General features: G+C 42.8%; 1 protein-coding gene across 3 annotated transcripts in view; it reads right to left on the bottom strand.

The window, feature by feature from the left end:
- Positions 1-23284, bottom strand: part of LOC117583117 (neural cell adhesion molecule 1) — a 135523-nt gene that overhangs the window by 110098 nt on the left and 2141 nt on the right. For 2 of the 3 annotated variants that reach the window (XM_034271305.1, XM_034271306.1), the window contains exon 1: positions 710-770. The gene's annotated coding sequence lies outside the window, so the exon portion shown is untranslated. Of the gene's footprint in view, positions 1-709; positions 771-23284 lie in introns of those variants that run through there. The other variant, XM_034271303.1, reaches the window with a different exon arrangement.

Below are 23284 nucleotides of genomic sequence, written 5' to 3' on the forward strand. Positions count from 1 at the left end.
ATTGACCAAGTCCCAGGGCTAGGGGGAAATGTTTTGGGGCCAAGTTTTGTGGCTGGCTAATTGAGTTAATTGTGGAAAAATTAGGCTCAATGTTCGGGGCCACATTGTCTCGGGGCAATTTAAAACGTATTGTCTGCCATCGATAATGAGGCGATGGAAAGAGAGACAGATGATTGACCAAGTTGATCATTCAATTATGACCGGCAGCTTCAATTTTTTGACATTAAATGCAAAGTGGTTGAGTAATATTTTAAGCGTGTGTGTATGCCAAATGATATTTTCCTGTAAACTGACATGTGAATATGTAGGCAGTTGCGGTGCGGCGTGGTGTGCGGTTTAGCTGAATGACAAACGAGACATTGACATGAAAATTCACTTTTGAACACAGGCCCAGAGATGGATTTCTATACACTTAATATATGGCAGCATGTTAATATCCATCCACTTCTGTCAGTTTTGTCCCCACACATTTGTCAGGAACACACAACATGAATGACACACAGTTTGAGTGTATGTATTTATGAATTTATATATGTATATCACAATTTATGAGTATAAACATACACATTTTTGGTCAATTTAAGCCACGCACAAAACCCCATTTAATTTTGAATAAATATTAAGCGAAGGCCTCTTCATTATCGACAAACAAATTGTTGAGTGTAATAATTGATATAAAAACTAAATAAATAAACGAAAATTTAATTACCTGATGGCTATTTGGCCTGGTGGGACGTCTGTTTTAATTGCTATCGACGACAAGTGTGGCCCAAAAATGACAAAAGAGAAAATGTTCAACGGTATTATTATTTTTATCAATTAATAATGGGGCAACAATACAATTGAATGGATGAATATGTATGAACCGCCTGCTGTAGCCCTGTGACGTGCTCGTATGGTGGGCCAAGAAAATGTACAATTCAATCAGAGGCCACAGCAGTACAGTGTGAAAACCGCTGGGCAGCAGTGGGAGGAACAGCTGAAGTGAATGCTGTGGCAGGAACGGAGGCAGAATCAGCGGCTGTGGCTGAAACAGGAGCGGGACCAAAGGCTTTGGGGGGAACAGGAGCATGAGACAGCAGCAACAGAAACTGAAACACCGCATCCGCAATCACTAAAAATTAATTTCAATTTTATTGCACAAAAAGTGAATCAACCGCAACAGCAACAGACGCAGGGGCAACATTCAAGGAAGGGGAATGCTCTCGTAAAATAGATGATGGTGGATGAGAAGGCAAAGTTGTATATAGATAGGTTTGAGCGTGTCCAAAATTGGGCAAAATGTATGGGCTATCAGACACCTTGGATATCATCTAGAGAGATTAGCTGAACCAAAAAGTTTTAGGAGTTTAAAAGGAGATTGCTTGGTAGGATTATAGTAAGAAGTATCCACATCTAGATAGTGTCAGCAGCTCAAACCTTAATCTCTTGATTCCGTACAAGAATATATCACCACCTTCCACCAATCTGTGTGTATAGACAACGTACCATAGCATGCTACCCGTGCTACCCGGGTATAAAAACAACGCTCAAGCCTGGGCCAAGCGTCGAGTAAAATATGCAGATCAACTGGGGTCTGTCCGGGGGAGAACTGAGTGGGAAAGTGTTCAGAAGGAAGTGGAGGTATATTCAGTATTTTCAGCCAAAAGCCAAACATTTATGAAAATGCAAAAGCGTTTTTAAGGTTTACCTCACAGGTAAACCTGGCGCTGCAGCGGCACCAACTGCAGAGCGCTATTAATGTGAAGCAAAAAAAAAAACTGGCTAAAACTGGCTAAAACTGGCAGCCAGGGGTCGGAACCACCAAAAAAAAAAAAAGATGGAAAACGCGAACATGAATTGCGGTTTAAGCATTGAATTATGAATATTTCCTTGCCTCGACCCCGACCTGGTTTTCTGTTGATTCCACCCTCTGTTTGGGCGCCCGCTGCCAGGGGAACATTTATCATCGTGGCAGTCGGAGATTCTGATTAAAAGCGAGAAATGTTTCGCAATAGTTTCCCCCGAAAGCCTCACCTAACCCAGCGAAGCTTTCGAGTCGACTCATCTCCAACTACCACTGATTCAACAAATGCTAAAATCGCAGCACATAAAGTGTACGTAACGCATCAGGCAGCAAAAAGGGAGGAGGAATCCTCCTTCTGTATTTTCTGGTTTTAGATTATGGAATTTTGTGCAATTTACTCGGGTTCTTTTCTTTTTCATTTCCTGCTGCTGCCATATTTTGAATGATGTTGAATGATGATCATAATGAGGACGCAAAGTCGCATTCAATTTGTTAAGCAATTCATTTGGTTCTTATGCTAAATGGCAATGGTATTATATAAATTAGACAAAAGCCGAAACTTTTCCAACGTAAGCACCAGACGCGATACCCAGGAACCCAGGCATTATAATTGGCACAACTTTTGCTCGGTTAGCATGAAAACTTATTTATTTCAACGCAATCAACATACTATACCCAGAGAAAAGAGCACAGACAAGAGGCAGGACGAAAGGACAGAACGGGCCAACGGAAAGACAGATACACAGACGGACGAGGCAGACCGAAGAGTGGAAGTTATAGCAATTAGCGGACTCGAGTGAATAGAGCCAAAAGGAATTAGGCAGCAATCCAGACACAGCTGTAGCCTGACAACGGCACAGAGCACGCCACAGTGCCACAGCGGCAGTGGCACAACCACGGGGAAAAGTGGAACAGCAAAATGGCAGCAACAAATGCGCCCACGATGATACTCATAAGTAGGGACGAGTGTGTGCCATGAATGGAAGGTTAGCTTAAACAAGTACAGTACAGTAGTCTGGGCATTAGCCATCAACAGCCCTCACTAAACCGGTTGTGTTCCAGTTGCATTAGAAACTCGGAGATTTTGTACGTGATTAACAATTAACAAACAGTGCGCTTAGTGGGGCACAATGTGTGAGGACTGACTCTATGATTAAAAATGATTGACTGAAATGAAGTGCAAATAATATTACTTTTTTCGAGTCTCATTCAGGTGTTTCATTTGTAAATGAAGTAAGTTACCTACCCTTACCTAAGAATTATTTTCTAAATATATATTTCTGGAAAAAAGTGCCCTAAACAGACGTGACTTCCTTGTAATACCCCTAAAGATTTATGGCTGAAAAACTTCAAATCTCTGAGAAACCATCATCAATTAACCTTTTAATGCTGCTCAGTAATCTATTTAAAGACAAGGGAAAAAATCATTAGCTTAATTTCCTGTTTGCTTCATAAATTTAAACGTGCAACATGCCCCCAGCTGTCCAAATCGATCATTACCGGCGATGACCGGATGAATGGGTTCTCAGAGCCTGCCAAAAGTAGGCGACACTTTTCCACCGTTCATATTCATAATATATATTCTGAAATAAACTTTTTGTTTATATTGATTTATTGAATTTTGTCACTTTTCAGCCGCTGACGGGGCGAACCATTCATTAAACTCATTAAGTGGTATTCATTTATTCCCTTTACGGGTGGACAGCCACCGCTAAATTTCACTCGTTTTTCCTTGATGTTTTTGGTGTACTTTTTTTTGCTAACAAATTTAAACATTTAATTAAGTCAGCAGACAGCGATATAAATTTTAAAATTTATGCGCTACACACATTTGCATAATGCAGCGCAACAAATCATAAATCAAATGTTTATTAATGCATAGACGCCCGCATATTCCCTCCGAAAAACACCACAGCTCCAGTCCGCATACATAGTATGTCCTTCCCCACAGTGCGTACATATATCCTCTTAAAATTCCGCTCTGCCAACATTATTGCCATCCATATCAATATCATTTTTGAGTTTTAGACACGACGGAATGGTTTTGTTCTCATGAATTATGGGGAAAACAACTCAATCAAAAATCGAAACAAAAGCCGAGGAATAACCAGCGGAAAACCGGGAAAATAGAAACAAATGAATTAGCCATATCTATGGCGGCCCTGACAGTGTCTCTCTATGTGTGCGTGAGTGACGGCGTGATAACGCGTTATTACACTATAAAATCATTAATATGGCGGCTCTAATGGCGCTGATATGTAAATGTAGGACTCCCGTCTACTGTCACGCAAAGCTCTTGTAAAAATATTCAAATACATAGAGATGTACATATATATGTATACACGCTCGAATGTAGACAAGGAGCGCAGAAATGTGGCATTAGCTGACAGTCTTTGGCAACGCCTACCATTTGCAGCCATTACCAAACACTTTGGCCATAAACTGACTTACACACACAGTCACAGAGGCAGAGAGCCACACAAACGGAGAGACATGGAGAGAGAGAGAGAGAGAGAGTCCCAGGATATGAGTGCCGCCAAGGCAACGGAATCTATTAGTTTGTCGAGGCTTGGCTAAAATTTCAGGAGCACTCAGGGAAAAAGGCCGGGAGAGACAATTCCGTAAATTTGATATGCGCAATTTGTTAGCAAACGAGCAGAGCGCACAGAGACACTCAAATCGACTCTGGCGAAGAGGTATGAAAAGGCAGAGACAGCGGGAAACGCGCTAGACCTAGGCACAGCTGTTGAATAGCTATGGCTGATATTACACGGTTCCTACTGCACCGACATAATAAGAGGCCATTCATACGCTTCGTACTTTGCATTTTGCATCCTACTTGGCATGTGCCATTGTTCGTTCAGTTTATATTATTTCATTAATCATCATCGGTGGAAAACGTGTCGTATGAGAACAGAGACTCTACGTAGCTGTGACAAAGGAGTGTTTCATGTAACTACCGCCCCTGGCAACCTGTTGCCGCTTACGCACTTTTATGACGTGACGCCAGCAGGCAGCGGGTGGTGTCGCTGGTGGTTGCGTGCTTCTGCTTCTGATTCTGCCACAATCACCTCCTGCTGCAGCCACCACAAAGTCGTCACCATAAAACGTAATATGCCACATGACTCGCTGATGGAAAGCACACAGCCATTTCCACTGGAATTGTATAACGTATAGGAGTATACTCGTAGCTGCTGCATTGAGGCAGAAAAATGCGTCCTTCAATGCTTCTAAGTTTTCTCCGATTAAATCTCGTTTTTCAGCGAACAATTTGCGTTTTGTTTATTCCTCTTTTGTACTGAGTTTCTGATTTTCTGAAAATGCCAACAAGATATGCAAGAACTCGACCCCGGGAAGGGGAAACTTATAGTTTTATACTTGGGCAAATCTCGGGACGAGACAAAAGTAGTCAACTCTCGACTTGCAAAGTTTCCTCTTGGACAGCCGATTGCATTTGGCCAAGAGCAGCATCAGGCAACAGCAGCAGCAGCAGAAACAACAAAAACTGCAATTGAATTTTATAACAAACAATTTTACGCTTTAAGCACACTAGAATTTGCTTTTGTTGTAGCTACCAATGAGGCAGCCAGCAGCAGCCCAGTGCCGTGAAGTGCTCTCCGACTCGAACCAGGTCTCGGACTAAGCTTTCGGTCTCCGGATTGCAGACTGCAGACTGCGGATTGCCTCATTGACTTTGCCTTTGGCCAAAGCAATTTTCTACTACTTTTTTTCCCTCTTCTATTTATCGTTATTTACCATTAGCTGCTGACCGCCTCGCCAGCACCCGTATCCCTGTAACGACCACAATAAGCATTTCCTTCTTTTATTTTTTCCTCTCTCTCTCTCTCTACCTCTTCGTTTTCGGCTGCACTGTGGGTAATCGCTGCACAAAGTTCCACAAACACACAAAAAAAAAAAAGAGAACAAAATTGAAAACAAACAACTACGAATGATTGAGTTGCATAAGCACAAAACTTATCCAAATCGAATGGCTCTTAATTAAATTAACTTTCTACTCATATTCTCGGGGTTGCTTATCAAAAGTCGAAGGGTTTAATGGAAATTGTGGTAATCTAAGGAAGTGCTTGATAAAGATTTGTGCTCATTTGTGGGTATTTCATTTTGATTCTTATCGAGATTAAGATAATTGCTATTTGTTCCAGCCATTACTCATCTTTAAAATTATTCAAAAACATTTTAAACATAATCTTTAGAAGGCTGTAACCTTTTTTGTGCTAAATTATTACTCAGTTGGGTATTATTTAGGCTCTAAACTAATTTACTTGTGCATATGTATACAGTCGCACTTGTATTTAATTTTATCTGCAGACTTATCACATTAGCATTTCTGCCCCCTGCCCAGAAATTCATGAGAAAGTTGTTCGGCCCACGCCTCAGACTTGGTCTCAGGTCTTAGCTCCCATCAGCAATCTCAATCCTAGACTCAGACTCTGCCATCTACATTCTCAATCCCAGACTCTGATACAGTCTCAGCCTTAATCTCATCTCCATTCCACAGCCCAGCCTAGAGCCATTCCATGCCCAAGTGTATAATTATTCTATCTGTCGCATATGCATGAGATCAGCCATAAGACCAAGGGGGCCCTACTCTTTCCCATCTTTATTATTCCTTGCTCCTGCTTTTTCGGTATGTATGTATATGTATATTCATATGCGTTTGCCCCAAAACTTCTTCTCCACATCGCTCTCTCTCTCTCTTCCCATGGCTTCCCTGCTTCATTAGCAACTTTGTGCGTATTCATTAGGCAACAGCAACAGCAGCAGCAGCTGAAGGAGCAACAAGAGGCAGCAGCCTCATGCCACCAGCAGAGGCACACAGCTGCGACTGGTTGATAAAAGATTTATGCGAGCACTGATAACCCGACAAAACGCCCACACATCCATAGACCACCCATCCATAGACCACCCATCCATGCCACCCATCCCTGCCTTGGAAAAATAAACCAAACAAAAAACAACAAATACCAGAAAACCAAAATTTCTGTTGGTACAAGTCTCAAGCATTGCCAAAAAAAGAGAGTAATACGATGATATTAAAGAAACGAAAAATATTCATGTGTTGACGAAGCTTTGGATGCTCTGACAGCTGCAATGTTTCTGTGAAACATTTACGAAAGGCTCGGATGGAACCACACAATCCTACAACTTCTGCTGTTAGGGTATTTAACAAATATTAAAAAAGTGGGAAAATAAAATACAAAAAATTAAAGCACACAAAAATGGCAGCTGCTTGATTTGGCATTCAGCACCAAGGGCGTCTGTGGCACGAGAGACAGCTGGGGCAGGGTGCCTTGCCATCCATAAGGATGTCTGTCTCGCAGAGGGGTGGCGCACTGGTTGGTTGCACTGCCCCCTCTTCTGCCCCCCTGTCGAAAAACCCACAACTTGTTTCAGGAAATGTTTTTGGCAAAATGTTTGGTAACTCGACGGCTGGTGGCTCTCTCACATGTTCATAAATTAAAATGCCGCAAATCAAATTCACATAAGGCTTCAAAACACTCAAACGCCTGTGCTCAAAGCTCCACAAAGGCTGACTGACAGTCGGTAGGGGGCGAAGAAGGAGAGGGAGATCACTATGGGGGCAGCGTATGGGTTGGGGCACAGCCCGAGGCAATCCTTGAACATTGTCTAAACCGAAAAACCCAAAAACTGGCGCGCCGCTGCATGTTAAATTATGTTCACACTTTTTTGGGCTCCACTGCCGGAATAGGACCCCTGGATACCCGGACCCACGGACCCCGTGCTCCATGGCTGCACACTCGAGTGGAGAGTCCATGTGGGTGGGCGTGTCGTGGCCAGTGGCTGGATGGATGGGTGAGTGCTTCGGTTTGCATGTGCGGTTTTTATGCTGGCCAACCACTTAATCTCCTTTTCGGTTCCGGAGGCTCCTCGGCTCCCATTGAGGTTGGCGCCGCTGTCTTTCTTCGTTTTTCCAAGTGAAATTTATTATATTTTAATCACTCCCCGGGGACCTGTTGTAGCCCTTAAAGTGTATTTTCCTCCATTCTCTTTACCATCTTTATAGAATTTTTAAGTGAACTCCATATTAAGGAAATTGCCAGCGCTCAAAGAAAATTGTGTTTTCTTTTAAATTGCTTCAAATATTTTTCACGATTCGCGAATTTTGTACCGACGGTGTTTTACCGTTGATAACAATTTGCATTGGCTACTTTACCACTGGAATATTCTCTTCTCATTTTCTTCTCAATTTCTGAGATGCATTAGCGTATCGTGTAATGTGGGGAAAACATCTTGAGGGCCACACCCAGTAGCACACCCACTAATATTTCTTGTGTTCCGCTTGTGCTCTCCATTTTTCACTCCTTTTTCTATTTTCTGTTGCTTGGTGTTTATTGCGTATACGCAGCGTTTTCTCTGCCAGCCCCCAAGGACGTGTGCCGCACTTAATCATTTTGATTGTCGTAAATGGCGCATTTTTAGTGCGTCGCAGCTCGTTTCAGTTCTTGTTTCTTGTTTTTGTGTGGTTTCTGGCCCAAAAAGGAAACTGTTTCGGCTCATTAGTGATTCATTTATTTACTCTGGCCATTACTTAAGTTATTATTATATGATTAAGCGAGGAGGAGTACGAACAGCTCGTTTATTATGCATCAGCAAAAATGCTGAGTCGCAGGAGAAGCGAGAACCGACAGTCAAGGCTTGCCTCGACTGTCAAGTACAGTGAACATCGATCGAATTGGAGAGCTATTAGACATAATCACGAACGATTCATACACACTGATATGGCGTTATGTGCACAGACGGAGAGAGAGAGAGAGAGAGAGAGAGAGAGAGAGAGTGTAAAAGGAGCTGAAGATGAATGCATGTGGGGCGGTGTCCTTGCATGCCTAAGCAGCCTGGCAGACAGGCAACTTCCGTAAAAGAACAAAAAAAAAAAAACAGCAGAAAAATCACGGCTGGGCACATATAAGAAAGAAAAAAAAATGCGACCCGTCAAGCCACTGGGATATATTGATTTTCGGGAGGGGCGCAGGGCCTCCCTTTTGGGGGGTCTCTCTACTTGGAAGGAACGTGAAGAAAGACAAAAATCAAAGCCGCATGCAAAACGCAGCCTGCGGCCCAAAGTTGTTCTCCACCATCTTCCATCCACATCCCGCCTCATCCTCTTCATCAGATACACTCCTCTGCCAGAGCGTTAACGAGCAGTTTTCAGGCTCAAGCAGCCCAGCCACAGACTTTAGGTTTGAGGTGAAAAGGTTCCCCTTAAATGGCTGGCCAAATACGAGTACGAGTGCGAGTAGCAGTACGAGTAGCCCTGCAAAAACCTAAATTTAGACACACAACTTGGCCAACTGTTCAGTCCTGACCCCTCATATATCAGCGGCACTTGTTGGCCCACCTGCAGTTTTTTTCATCAGTTTGAGCTCTCTTTTTTCCTGCACCATGCAAAGGTGTTATAGTTTTTAGCTAAAGTTTGCTGTACTGGAAAAGAGTAAGCCATGGCTTGGGTCTCTGCTGGTGAACAGTTTTAACAATTGAACGGATAACGTCAAGACAATTTGTCTGTTGGGCTGTTGTAGTGGAAATCAAAAAAGACAAATCGCAAAATGTATTTGAATTATTCCACTACATTCTACGTACTTTCATAAGTCTAACAAATTATATGGGAATAATCTTCATAAGCCCACCATATTTCACCCAATTCGCACAACCGTTTGCATTCATCACGCCAAAAGGATATCTAAAGCTTCGGTTCGTTGGCTCCCGTTCTTCATTTGCTAGTTTTTTATGTGTTGTTGTGTTGGCAGCAGTTTGGAAATGTCGTAACGGGCAAAGCGCAGCCACAAAGCGAAAAATAACATTGCGCCGGTGCTCAGGTTCCGGGTTCTGTGGGACTGGGGCGCATGCCACATGATGCACGTTGACTTTGACGGCTCGCTGCGCGTTGCGCGCTGCACGGCAGTGCCACATGCAACGGGCAACGGGGCAACAATGTGAGCTGCATGGTTCGGCGGCGGCGCTTTGCGGTGGGCCGTGCAAAAAAAAGTGCCGAACAATTCTATTGATTGACAGTTTGGCAAAACGCACAAAACAAAAGGAAAAACATGCTTCGTGTCCCTGTAACTATATGTGTGCCTCCATGTATCTATGTGTGTATGTGTCCATGTATCTTTATGCATGTGTTAGAGCCGAAAAGTGTAGAGCCGCAGGCGTTACCGTTGCGGATGTGCGCTTAAAAACGTTGCAAGCGAACGTGGAAAAAATAAAGAGCTTCCTCTTCCTCTAGCCCATCTACCTGCCACACCGCCTGAACAATGATTTGTAATGCAGAAAGGTGCAACGCCTGGCCAGAGGCGTTGACTACAGATTCCACGGGGTAGCCGGGTTGGATGTTGCCATATTCAATGGCAAATTCTTTAAATTGGCCGTGCGTGATTCCCAGGGACCAAAACTATTTCCTGGTCGGCCGCTTGATTGATTCCCCAGCATTTTTCACCTGTCATTAATCACAATTAACTCTGTAGAGTGTGTGTGTCTGTGTGTGGGGCATCCTCCCCAAATTACAGAGTCTATAAATATTAATTTTTATGGTACTTGTACCATCATTTATTTATTTTCTTTTATTATGCAAATTAATTTTAATTGCTTAACAAGTTGCGGCAATTGCTCGACAAATATGAGTCCAAGTGTCCTGTCCTGAAGCCCCTCCCCCCTGCTGTTACTGCTTCCCCTAATGGTGGGCCATTGGGGCTGCCACAAATTATCTGTGCCAGCACAGACATTTCCCAGGCACTGTCCGAGGCCCGGGGCTCAAACAATAACTAATGTCAGCCAAGCGCAAATTGCTTTATTAAATAAAGTTCAGCCAAAATAAGCAAGCCAGAAAAAAGAAGAAAACATAAAAACCCACACACACACACACACACACACAAGCACAGAAAAGTGTGTCCTGGAGTGAGGGTCAGTGGCTTTGGGCAGCAGTCCCCAGGCGGCCCAAAAGAATCACAGTAAATTGTACAATGTGGCCAGTGTCAGCCACGTCTAATCATTGTGCACACACTCCAGCTGAGTTTCCCAGAGATGAGAATGAGAATGAGGATGAGGATGTGGATGTGGATGTGGCTGTAGAGTGGCCGGAGCAACAACCACAACAACCAGTGTAAGGACACAAAAGGGCTGTACATGTGTGTAAGGACATGGCTATGCAGCCACAAGGACTGAAAGTATTTTTAGCTAATATCAATTTTTCATAGTTCAAAGATTTTTGCACACAAGCCGCAGCCACAAAGGCTGCAGTCAGAGACAGAGACGGAGACAAAGAAGGTTCTGTGGCCATTGAGGCAATATGAAATTTTCTGCTTTTTCCCGATTATAAACGATCCTCTGCATTGGGTCCTGGCCAAGGAAGAATGGAGCCCACACTCACACCCCACACACATGTAGCACATATTTCGATATATTTTTTATATACATTTGAAATGGAGAAAGCTTTTGCTCGCAATTTGATTTGTATTTATTTTGTACGTACTCCTACTCGTGCTCGTATATTGCGTGTACGTAGCCCTGTCCTGGCTGCAAGGCAATGCAGCTCCTATATTTGGTTCCCTGTCAGACTGCAAGTGATAATTTATGGCCAATACACGGTAGCAGGGCAACCAATTCAATTTTCGCACAGCCGCCACAGTGGGCTCTGGCCTGAGGCAGAAAAAGATCCTTGGAATGGGTTTCCATTAGGTCTAAGCCTTGAATTCACTCAGGGTGGACACCGGCATGAAAAGCCGTTTAGGGAATAATTTAACGGTGCTCAATGGGACTTTATTTTCACTAGACTCAGTAAAGAGTGCTCAGCGTTCAGGCCTGACAGACCTGTTCCTGGACTTCGGTTTAGTTCTGGTTATTCCATTCAAATAGACAACTCTTGCATCTCCCATTCTTTTCGTTCCAAAATACAATTTCAAAGCATATTTATCGCAAGTCAGGCTACAGGCTAAATCGATATTCCATGACTCCTTTTGTGATCCCTGGGGAGCTATTTGTGGCCCCCGAAAGTTCACTGTACTCCACCCAGGTGGATGTTTTCTTCCGCATTTCAGGTTTGTTCCTGCACCATTTCTTCCATTCCAAGTGACAATTTCAATGTATGCTCATCGTAAATTCACGCCAGGCGTTATCGACACCAACACCGTTGTTGCATGGCAGCAGCAGCATCAGCAGCATTCGGGGCAAGTCTCCCCTAGTCTTGTGTGTGTCACTCTCTCGCTCTTCAGGCCAACTTGCAGCTGCATTGTTTATGTGCTCTGGCCTGGCTGAGAATCGTGTAAATTTTGCGCCCCTCCCTTCACTCCATCTAATGGCAAATTTATTTTGTACCTAAACCGTTTTCGATTTTTTTCATGTAGAGGAGGCACAATCTGCTTTTGGCTTTGGTATTGTCTGGTCGGGCAGATTGGAGCTCTCTTCATGGCAGGAGCAGGAGCAGAGTCAACTTGGATTGCATGTAATTTCTGTCATGGTAAAATTGAATTTCCCAAAGAAAAGCCTCAGAGTGGGGAGGCGACGTTCGAGTGGTCCAAATAATGCATGGGGATTGGGAGGCAGCAAGAGTATACTTCAGGATTGCAACTTCCTCCAACAGGTTGGGCTAGAATGACTAACTGACTGACTGAATGACTAACTGACTGAATGACTGACTTAGCAACTGACTGACTAACTTACTGACTTATTGTCTATCTTTCAGATTGTTTGTTTGACTGTTTTGGCAGGATTTTGGTTTACGAAAATGTGTGTGTTGTCTGTTGGGAACTGTTTTATCTTGTTATATCCTGACAAAAGCTCTACGAATTTCGACAAGAAGTTTGCAACGCACAGGAGGAAGTGTAAGCATAAATTATACGGCCTAAATTCGCCAGCTCTTTGCAGGTGAAGCTCAGATCTCCATATCAAATGTAATCAATGCATCTTTTAGAGTATCTCAATCTTCGGTGCTAAGAGTCAGCTTTTCTACATGTTTTGCACTTTAATTGCACAAATCCATTACGCATACGCAGCGTTGCACATGGAAAATTGCCAAACAAAGGCAGGAAGAGCCACAGACAGAGAGTGAGAGAGAGCGATAGAGAGAGAGAGAGAGAGAGAGAGAGAGAGAGAGAGAGAGTGAGTGGGAAAGCAAGCAACAAAATTAATTTTTCTCAGCCGCAAAATTGAAACCGAACAGCGTCGAAGCGCGTCGGCAAATTTACACACCATTAAGTAGTTTACAAACACACACAGCCCAGAGGAACCCGAAGGATGGCAGTGGATAGGATACGGTAGGTGAATGGGTGAATGGTGTATGGATGGAAGAGGTGTGTGAAAGGCAATAAATGCGGGTGGGAGGGCTGCCGAGATCCACATGGGTAGTCATTGTAATTTGATATTATGCTGCGAAATGGCGGCATGTGTTGCCTCGCACACAATGGCACAATCCATGGGAAAGGATGAGGCCACAAGGAGCTGATAGCTAAGGGAAATATAATAAAATAAAACTCAATATCCGAGTAGCAGCAGCAGCAGCAAGAGTGGAAGATAGAGAGAGGCCGCCCTGCACTATTCAATTCGTTCATTTCATTAAGTTTCTTGTCGCACTCTCAAGCACTTGACGTTGACAACGTGGCGTATGCGCAATGTGTGTGGTGTAGCGGGGGAGCGGGGGAGCGGGGGAGCGGGAGGTGTGGCCATGTTTATCAGGCCGCATAACGATGTGTCACTTGTGCGTGGTGCTCTGAATAGAATCAGAAAACTAGAGATCCAGAGACCTCTAGCTGAAGCTGCTGGCGAAACTTCAAGCTTGGTGCTTGGCACTTGGTTGTGCTGCATATTGATATGCTAATCGAGCCGGCAACAAAAGCCCTATGTGTCCGGGCTCCAAAACGTGACTCCTGGCCTCCTGCCTGTGGGTGGAACCATGTATGTGGTTGTGTGGGCAGTGTTTGCCTACCTAATGGCATAAAGACAAAAGCAGGGCACACACACACACACACACACACTGGCAGATGGCAAAAACGCCGAGCGTGATGTCCGTGTCTGGCTCCCTCTCTCTCTCTTGCTCTCTCTTTGTCCTTTGGAGGTGGGCAAGCGCTATTAAGCGCATTATTTAGCTGCGGACACCCCAGAGCAACACCCACCGCAATCCACAATGGCGGACAACACGGAGACGAAGGGCAGCAACTGAACAACTGTGTAGATAAGCACTTTTGACGATGTAATGGGTCCGCTGACCACTTTGTATCCTTGTGTAACCATATGCTCGGTCCACTCCACTTCTCCGCTCTTCTCTATCTCTCTCTCTGTCTCTCACTTAGAGGGCCCTTAAGTGCACGAGGTAAAGCCACATAAGCGGCAACACCTAAGCAAAACACGCAAACAAAACCCCTCAGTCAATGGCCATGGCCAAGTGGTTGTTGTCCCAGCTAATAGCGCGCGACTTTGTCCCATTGATTTGGGCCAATCGACACCTGGCTTAGGCTTCCAAACGAGCAACATCTTTGGGCTGCTGGTAAGCGCAGGTTGATTGGTATCCTTTGCAGTAAACAGTCAGCCTATTCAATTATTCATTTTGATACTTTCATGGCAGAGTCTGCAAAATGATCCGATTATTCCTCCTTGCCTGCGTTGAGCCCCTCAAAATTACCCTGTATAATTTTTAGAGATTAACGAAGAAAAGAATAGTTGTTCCTAGCATCCATAACAAAGTCAAAAAATGCACTTAAAACGTTTCTGGGATTAGAGATCGCCTCGTCGTAAAATTTGGGGCAACCAAGGAAATGAAATTTTGTTTGGCCATTCAAAGGAAAAAGCGCGTATTACTCAAAAAGGAATTAACTATCCTGGCCGTATTCCTGGCTCCCAAAAGATGCAAAGGCGCACATCACAAAGTATTCAGATGGGCAGGGTCCTGGGGTAGATGAGCTCACGTTAATCCTTAAATCTGCCCAAGTGCTGCCTTCCCCCACACAAAAAAAAAAACAACACCAAAAATAACAGATTCTAGGCGTCTTTGCGAGTACACACACACAGGCACAGAGAGAAATTCTGGCAAGTGGTAGTGGGAGTAGGGCCATGGAATTACGCACTTTCTGTATATGTTAGGATGGTACATGGCTGCGTATACGCAATATGGCTCCACTTTCGTTTTAATATGAATGCTAATAGGCTAAGTCGGGATTTCTGGACTCTCTCTCCACACCATCAGTCCATCCTGCCACGCTCTATGGCTGTGAATGCCTCTCCATCTACTTGAAATGTAATTTTCCCACAATTTTTGTTCACTTTACGCACGGGCCCAGACAATGGCACCGAGAGACCGAATGAAAGGCACGAGCAACGGGAATGGGAATGGCAATGGCCACGGCACACTTGGCAATATGGTGCAGAAAGCGGCAACACTGGCAATACACAATAGCCAAGCCATTTTTATCGCCTTCTATGGGCCAGGGCTTATGTTCCGCCGTTAACCAAAGAGAATATGAAGCCGGAGAACGAGAAGCAGCATCTCCTTCTGCGGCACGGGTCCTTTCCCATTTAATATGACTTTACTAACCACAAAAAAAGAGAGAAGCAAACGCAAATAGAAGAATGAAATCTTTCTCATATTATGCAAACGTCTAAGGAGGAGGCAGTGACCTCCAATGACCCAATGGCAAAGTACACACACACACACATACATATACACTCGTTTACTTATTTCTTTGTATGAGACATCCTTTGTCGTTAACAAGCTTGCACTCTAATTTAGCAGACTCTCGGTCTGCTTTTGCCATTGTGAGCGAGGGGGGGCTGGCGCTCTCCTGCAGGATGTTTATCCTGAAATTTACGCCATATTCCATGCTACTATAATTGGCTGTTCGACTGCGTTAAGATTGTGCCTCAATTTCAGATAGGTGACATTTCGTTGCATTTTAATGAGCTTCATTCCGCCTCGCCTCGCCTCGCCTCGCCTCGCCTCGCCGCCATTCGATGCCATTCCGTCAGCAGCTTATCGACTTATCTGCGAACCTGGTAATTGCGTGCTAAATTTAATGCTGACTCGGGCATGTTTCTGTGACTCGCTGTACGCCATAAAATGCTGTCTAAAATCTGTCTAAGCAGCAGGTTTTATGAATGCATGGTATATGTATGGCCTAATCAAAGTCAATGCCAGTCAAATGTGTCTAAATAATTCAAGTGTTTCGAATAAACACATTTCACAGGTCACCCGCCAGCCAAAGGGCCAGAGCCACTTTTGTGCAAACAAAAGCCAAAAGGGAGAAAGAAATGTTGGCGAAATATGGGATACCCTTTGCCGATGCAATGTTCAGTTGAGAGGTCCAAAGTAATAAGATTATTCTAATTTGAGGAATACGAACCTTTGATGGTGGTATGTAGATTTAGGCAATACTCTTTGGATCTTTTGAGCGTTTCAACTTCACATAAGCATCTTAAAAACTTAAAAACTCCTTTGCTGCCAATGCTAATGCAGCTTAAGAATATGTGCATAATGTTTTACATGTCAAAACAGACTTCCTTCGTTGTTTTTTTCAAATATCTGATCAAAATCGTAACACCCTCATCGAGGGTATAAAAACTCAAACGCCAAAAGACCGCATAAATGATGCAAAGTATTCTTTCTTTGTTGCTCTTGTTGTTTTACCTACGTACCTGAAACAAGTTTAAACAAAAATCTCTTGTTTTGGAGTAATGAAAGTGCAAGGAGCAGGCAGCAGGCGGCATGCGGCATGCGGCAGCAAGGACACGGCCCAAAGGGCAGGAAAGCAAAAGAAACAGAAAGGGAAAAACCAGCCGACTGCTACACCTGCTGACAAAGACATTTACTCAAAAAGTTTTTGCCGGCGCATGGCGCAAAATAAAAGGCACAACAAGGTATGTGGCAACAACAAGAGCAACAGCAAAACGGCAAACAGCAACAGCAGTAGAAGAAGGAGCAACAAACTGGGGCACGACAAGCATTTCTGGCAAAACGCCCGCGCCCATTAAGGGAGCCCACAAAGGGCGCGTTTTTCATTACCATCGATGGGTGGTTGGGCTTTTGGGGCTTTTAGATGGGGGTGTAAGGGTCTTAAAAACGCCAACAAAAGTCAAGGATACTGTCAAAAACTGCTGGCGGGCATTTCCTCACTTTCCATTTCACTTGTTGTCCCCCACAGCACCCCAGCCCTCACCCCTGCCACCGGCGCTCAATTGTTTCGTCCGCTTCGACTGTTGACTGTTTCTGTCTTGTGTTTTTTCCCTTGCCCCACCCGCTGCTCTGGCTTTTTTTTTTTTGTATTTAATTATTTTGGTTCCTGCGGGTGAATACCCCTAACCAAAAATAAAGTCAACCGACAACCAAAAAAAAAAAACACAAAAAAGATATGGAAAGTGTTGCCGTTTTTATTTGTATTCCATTTTCAGAGCTTTTTTCTGTATTTGAAATGAGCAACAAAGGGAATCCTTCTTGCTTGCTTTTGCAATGTATAAATATGTATGTGTGAATGTATTTTATTTATGTACATAGCACGCTCAATTAGATATCGTATTTGTTTGCATAATTAAATCGAACTTAATCAGAAATATTCGTTTGTTTTGTTTGTTGTTGGCTTGTGTCTGAGACAATTAGGAAATGCCACACAACTGGCCTGACAGTTGGTGGGAGGGATACAGGGGATTGTCCCCAACAGGTGACTGGATTGTAAATGTTAATTATGTTCGTATAATATATGGGGAAAAGCCAACAGCAGACTACAATTTCATCGCTCTATAATAAATTACATTTCGAATTAATATTCTTGACCAGCCAACCAAGCTGTTGGTAGAATAAAATCGTTAGAAAAATGGGAAAAATACACACACATACGTATTTACATACAAGGGCAGTTTCCCCATTAGAAAATGCTCCAATAATTTCCATTGTTGATTTTGTAAATCTCTTAACAACACGAATACAATTCTCCCAGCTTTCTTGTCTTATAATAAATGAAATTTTAAATAAATATCTTTTGCAACGTAGAACTTTTAAGGGAAAATCAAATGAAATTAATTCCTAGAACAAAAACTATTTACAAGTATCGATTGTAATCCTGAAGAATTATTTAAAACAATTGGCTTTTACCTACAACATTAAATCAACTTGGAAATTTATGAAGCAAAAATAAAATCTTTTCAGAATATTTTAGCCTAGTTTCACCCTGACAGAAACACAAAGAATTCTGCTGTTTGATTTCATTCGAGTTTAGAATACAATACCACAAAGTATAAGAAAGTTTGAATAAATATTGAGGCTGATTTAGTTTTCAGCTCTAAACCCAAATAAACTCCTGCCAAGTATTTAAGGGATCCTTTTAGATACTTAAATTCTTAAATAATTTTATTGGTTATTTCATTAGACCATAAATAACGATATATTGAAAAGTAAACTGCAAATCCCACTCTAGACTCTTTTCATTTAACAAATAAAAATAATTTTTCTCTTTTCGATTTCCAACTAGAACTCTCAACTACAATCAAATCACATCAGCATATGCCATCAGCCATTCAGGCTGTCATCTATTCAAATGATATAAGCATCTGCAACACTGAGGGACAGATTTCCACCCCCACCTGCCAAGAGCCATCAAGAATTTTGTAAATAAATTCCAGACACAAATGACAACTTGAATGCTGCAGGTCTCAAATATTTGTGGATGCATTTTCCATAAACAACATTCTGTGAAATGTATTTTTCATGCTGTCTAATCTTTAATTAATATATTTTTAATTTGGCAATGGAATTCTGTTTCAGATGATATTTCGAAAGAGTACTATTTGTGCAATTGATTATTGTTGAACTAATCAACACGTATGGGGTGAATGGGAACATATTTGTGTGGCTGTTGCAGGACACGCGCTCTGTCTCTATGGCCCTCTGCTATGGCTAATGAGTCCTCGTATACGTCCTGGTCAGTGCTATAACAACAGCTTACAATTTAAGCTAATTACGTGGTGCACGTGAGGCTATGATTTAGCGTTTAGCATTGCAATTAAGCCGACAGCTGGCCAACAGTGTGGCCCTCGCACTGGGCCTGAGTCTGAGCTTTTGAAAGGTAGAGGCGTAGGCCTCCTCCACTAAGCTTATCATATCAGAAGCGGCACGCAACGCCAACGTCGGCCCGGTAAAAGGGCCACAAAGGGCCACAATAAAAACTGTGAACAAAACAAATGCCTCAACTAAAAGCCAATGGCCGTTGACAGGGGGAAGCGAAGGCCAGCTAGAAAGCTAAACAAAAAAACAGTTGAAAAAAGAACCGCAAAGTCGAACGAATATAAGCTACCCTAACAGATTATTGATTATTTTGAATTGATTTTCTGTGATAATTTTCATAAGAAAGTTAATTGGAAGGATACATGTAGATGGTGGAAAATGAAAATCTTTTCTTTTGAAAATATTTCAAGAACATTTTCCTAGCTCTGGCCAGTCTAAGTATTCATTTAAAATCAATGATACCCTTTGGCCTCTACTCCCCAGACTCTTAGCATAGTACACCCCACTGTAGCTGTTCTAAAACCCTACAAAAAAGATATATACCAACCCAAGGATAAGCAACACTCTAATGCGTGCACTGCGGGCGTTAGTGGGTTAAGTTATGGCCCCTTGACCGCAACGAAATGTGAGGCGGCGGCGTTGGTGGTGGAATAATGTTAAAGAGCAGGATCGTTGGATGGTTGGCATGGCCAGTGAGAGAAGTGCAACAATTAAATTTAATTACCAATGTCATAAATATGCCATGACATAGGAAAACCACACAACATACCCTCTGCCCTGCACTACAACCTATCCAGATGCAATTGCAGCAATGCCTATAGGAAAATAATCAAATAACATGTAGCGACAGGGCCCTAGGAGCCAGTCGAAATTGCCAGGCCACAGGACCGAAAGCCAACCAAAAAGCCAGTCGACCAACGTGTAAATTACCACTGCACAAATTAATTATTCAAATGTGCACACTCGAATGACTAAACAGACGACGCATGTGGGCCTACATTCGTGCCAGCGAGTGTGTCAGTCAGTGTCTGCAGTGTCCGTGTGTGGCTACGGCATTAGCTATCCGGGAATGAAATTCCAGCTACGGCTTCCGCACCCACACTCACGCCCAGACCCGGCGACTCCTAATTAGCCGTAATAAAGCGCCTAAGCATGGATTTCGGTCAGACGCACGCTGGCTAACCCAAATTGCAGCATAATTTGAAGCTCGAGCAGCAGTCGTTGCTGTGAAATAAAGCTGCAATGAATTCCGATACACATAAGGCGGGCTGCATTGCTAAGCCATGAACATTTCTCTGTGAAATAATTGCAAGCCAGAAGGTGTTTCCATACACAGCTATTATCTCACTTCAAGGCTACAGAAATCCATGATTTTCTAAGGAGTCAAGAGTCTACCCATAATCCTCCTGTCCCTCCATTGTGCATTGTATTGTATTATCCAAAATTAATCAAAGCTCTCGAACACCACTTTTAAATGAAAATCCTTTTGTTAATTTCCACCACTATTTACAAACATAAAACAATCAAAGCATGGCATAATTTTCTGCACTGCCAGCAGAATTGCCCATTAGGAAATCAAAGATTACTCGGACCCAGTCAGGATTTCGAAGACGTTTTCATATTTTCACTATTTTCACGCTCATTATGCGCCCGGAAAGTCTGAATGCCCTCGGACTATGGCCCCGCTTATAGCAATTACCTTCCATGGCACCGTGTTACCAAGCTACCGTAGTGCCTGCCTGCTTGTGGCTCATTTTTATTTTCACTCTCGCCCTACGATTGCTGCCACATTTATTTTACTTACTTGGTTCTTCTACCAATTCTGTTCGTTCTTTCTTCGTTTATTTTATGTTATTTTATTTTATTTTTTGGGTATTTCTGCTGGTCCCAAACAAAGGAGGAGGAGAACGAAAAGCGTGGTTCGGTGTCATAATGAGCTCAAATTTATTGGGTCATTTGGAAAAATACGAGAAAATCTACTAGGGCTCTCCTTTCTCTCTCTCTATATACAAAGCGTTGCGGACATTGCCTGGGTTTGTTTTGCTTTTGCCATTTGGCAAGGAATTTTTTTTACATCAGAAAAAGCAACAGTAGGAGAAATTGAAACAGAAAACAGAAGCAGTTGCTTATTATGCCATCTAGATTCCATTCTTCTCCTTCTGCTGCTGCTGCTGCTCCTGCACTGCTCCTGCCTGCTGCTGCTGATTTGGGTTTTTTTTTTAATTAGTCAATAGTTGAAAATGTGGAACAGGGGAGAAAATTGAGCAAACACAATGGAGGGAAAACTATGAACCTTGGATGGCGTGTGATTGTTGGAAAGGAAAATGAACTGTGAAATGGGTAAGGCCAACAGAAGGAATTCTGGCTGAAGAATGGCAAGTCCTTGCAAGATGAAAGAGTATTTCAAAGAAAAATATGTTGAAACAGTTGCAGATGATATTTGTGGAAGGGAATATTTTCCCCAGAGCAAACCATTTGGAGAGATACAAAGATAATAGAAGCAACGAAATGTCAACAGTTTGCTTGGCAATTTTTAGATGATATCCGTTTTAAGCAGTCATTCAGCAATTAATTGAGATGAGAGAGAAAGAGATGAAATGCTTGTTTTCCAGGGAATGGTTGCCCCACAATGCCCCACAAATAGATGTCTGCCACGAAAAGTAAAGCAGTAAGCCCGAGTAAAGCGTTTATGCTGCTCTGTTTTTGATTCAGCATTGAAAGCTGTACCCTTATTTTTATCAGAGAAATACATTATATTATAATCCCTCTGAAGTTACATTTAGTGCTTCATAGAGTATATGACAAGGTGAGTGCCTCCATTAATCTCTTTACAAACGAAGACTGTAATTAAATGTACTTTCTGATTAATTATGGATATCATGGAGAGTGGCAAATTAAGTAATCCGTGTGGAGGGCCCTGTTAGATTTGCCATTTATCAATTTCGTGAACAGTCGAAGGGAACCAACCGACAACCAGAAATCAGAACCAGAAATTGTAGGACCAATATGGCAGTAGCAGGTAATAATACAGAATCGATGCACACAGAATTGAATTAAAGCCAATTGCAGTTGGCTACATCGCTCCATGGCTCCATGGTTCCATGATGCAGACTCTCTCTCTCTCTCTCTCTCTCTCTATCTCATTTTATTATTATTATGAATTATGTTTTGGCCTGTTATTACTCGTTCTGTCGATGCCAATAGGCAAACACATATGTGTGGGCACAAAAGGGACCTGAACTGGTCCACGTCCTGGCTCTGGCTCTGTCTCTGTCTCTGTCTCTGGATATGTGTGTTTTGTGTGGCTTGTTAGTGGGTCTGTTCCTGGGACTCCCGCACCGCCCTGCCATGAGAACTACTATTTAAATTATACCATTATTATGGAATATTTTCGTATAACGATTCCGCAATGGGGTATGTGCGTGTGCGTGTGCGTGCGAGTGTGTGTGTGGTCATGTTTAATTAGCCAAATTTATGTATGAATGCTTTAAAACAATTACCACAATGGGACACGCCCACGCCCACGCCTGCACGACCCTCAATGCATGAGAAATGCGTTTCGAGAAGTTGAGTTTTGGGGAATGTGTAAGAGGAATTTCCGAATTGCAATTGAAAGTTAATAGAGTGGCCTGCCCAAACATTACGTTTATTGAATTGGGGGTTTTCAATGGGTTGGGTCAAGACTGAATAAAGGACACATTGCCCCAAAGGATACTGGATACTGGATACTGGATACTGAATATTGTGCGTACTGGGGATCTGGTCAACCATTAAACGTTGAGTCTGCCTACGAGTGCTGGCTCAATAAATATAAATGACTTTAACTATTATAGCATCTGATACATCTGATTGCTGTGGCTTTCGTGCGTCTTTAATTATTTAACCATTATGTGCGTTGGCTTATTTATTGTATGTGCGGATGGATGTGCATGGTGCATGAAGTGCTGGTGTGTTGTGTGGTATGTGGTGCATGGCGGATGGTGTGTGCACACGTTCGTGTCTGTGTGTTGATGCAAGCCCCCACGGGCCCCAACGCTGGACATACTTATTTATTGATATGTCTTTCATTTTTAAGCCCCATCTGCTGGCCGCAGTATTTAAGCGGAAATTAAAGTTCTCGTTAAATGAAAGTTTTCTGTATGCGAGAGTAGAGATACGTGAACTCTCGTATATAAGATTCATGTACATGCATGCACACATACATGTCTGCCGCTTGCTATTTTAACCCCATTTTCGAATGTCGTGTGACCATTTCAGGGAAATGTGTGACCGATTCTGTATTGATTGTGAAATTGGGTTTCAATTGAAGCGAATTACCAACTGGATTTACATTTCTTTGAGCAGCATACTTTTAATTGACATTCTTCGAGATCCAGTTTAAACATTTTTTGTGGGAACTTTTAAGCTTAAAGTCCATTTTGATGAATTGTTAAGCATTTTGACCTAAGAATCTTGGTTGAAGTATATTTTTATGCCATTTAAAC

The sequence above is a fragment of the Drosophila guanche genome, unplaced genomic scaffold (assembly GCF_900245975.1).
Source record: "Drosophila guanche unplaced genomic scaffold, DGUA_6, whole genome shotgun sequence".
In the NCBI taxonomy this organism is placed as follows: Eukaryota; Metazoa; Arthropoda; class Insecta; order Diptera; family Drosophilidae; genus Drosophila; species Drosophila guanche.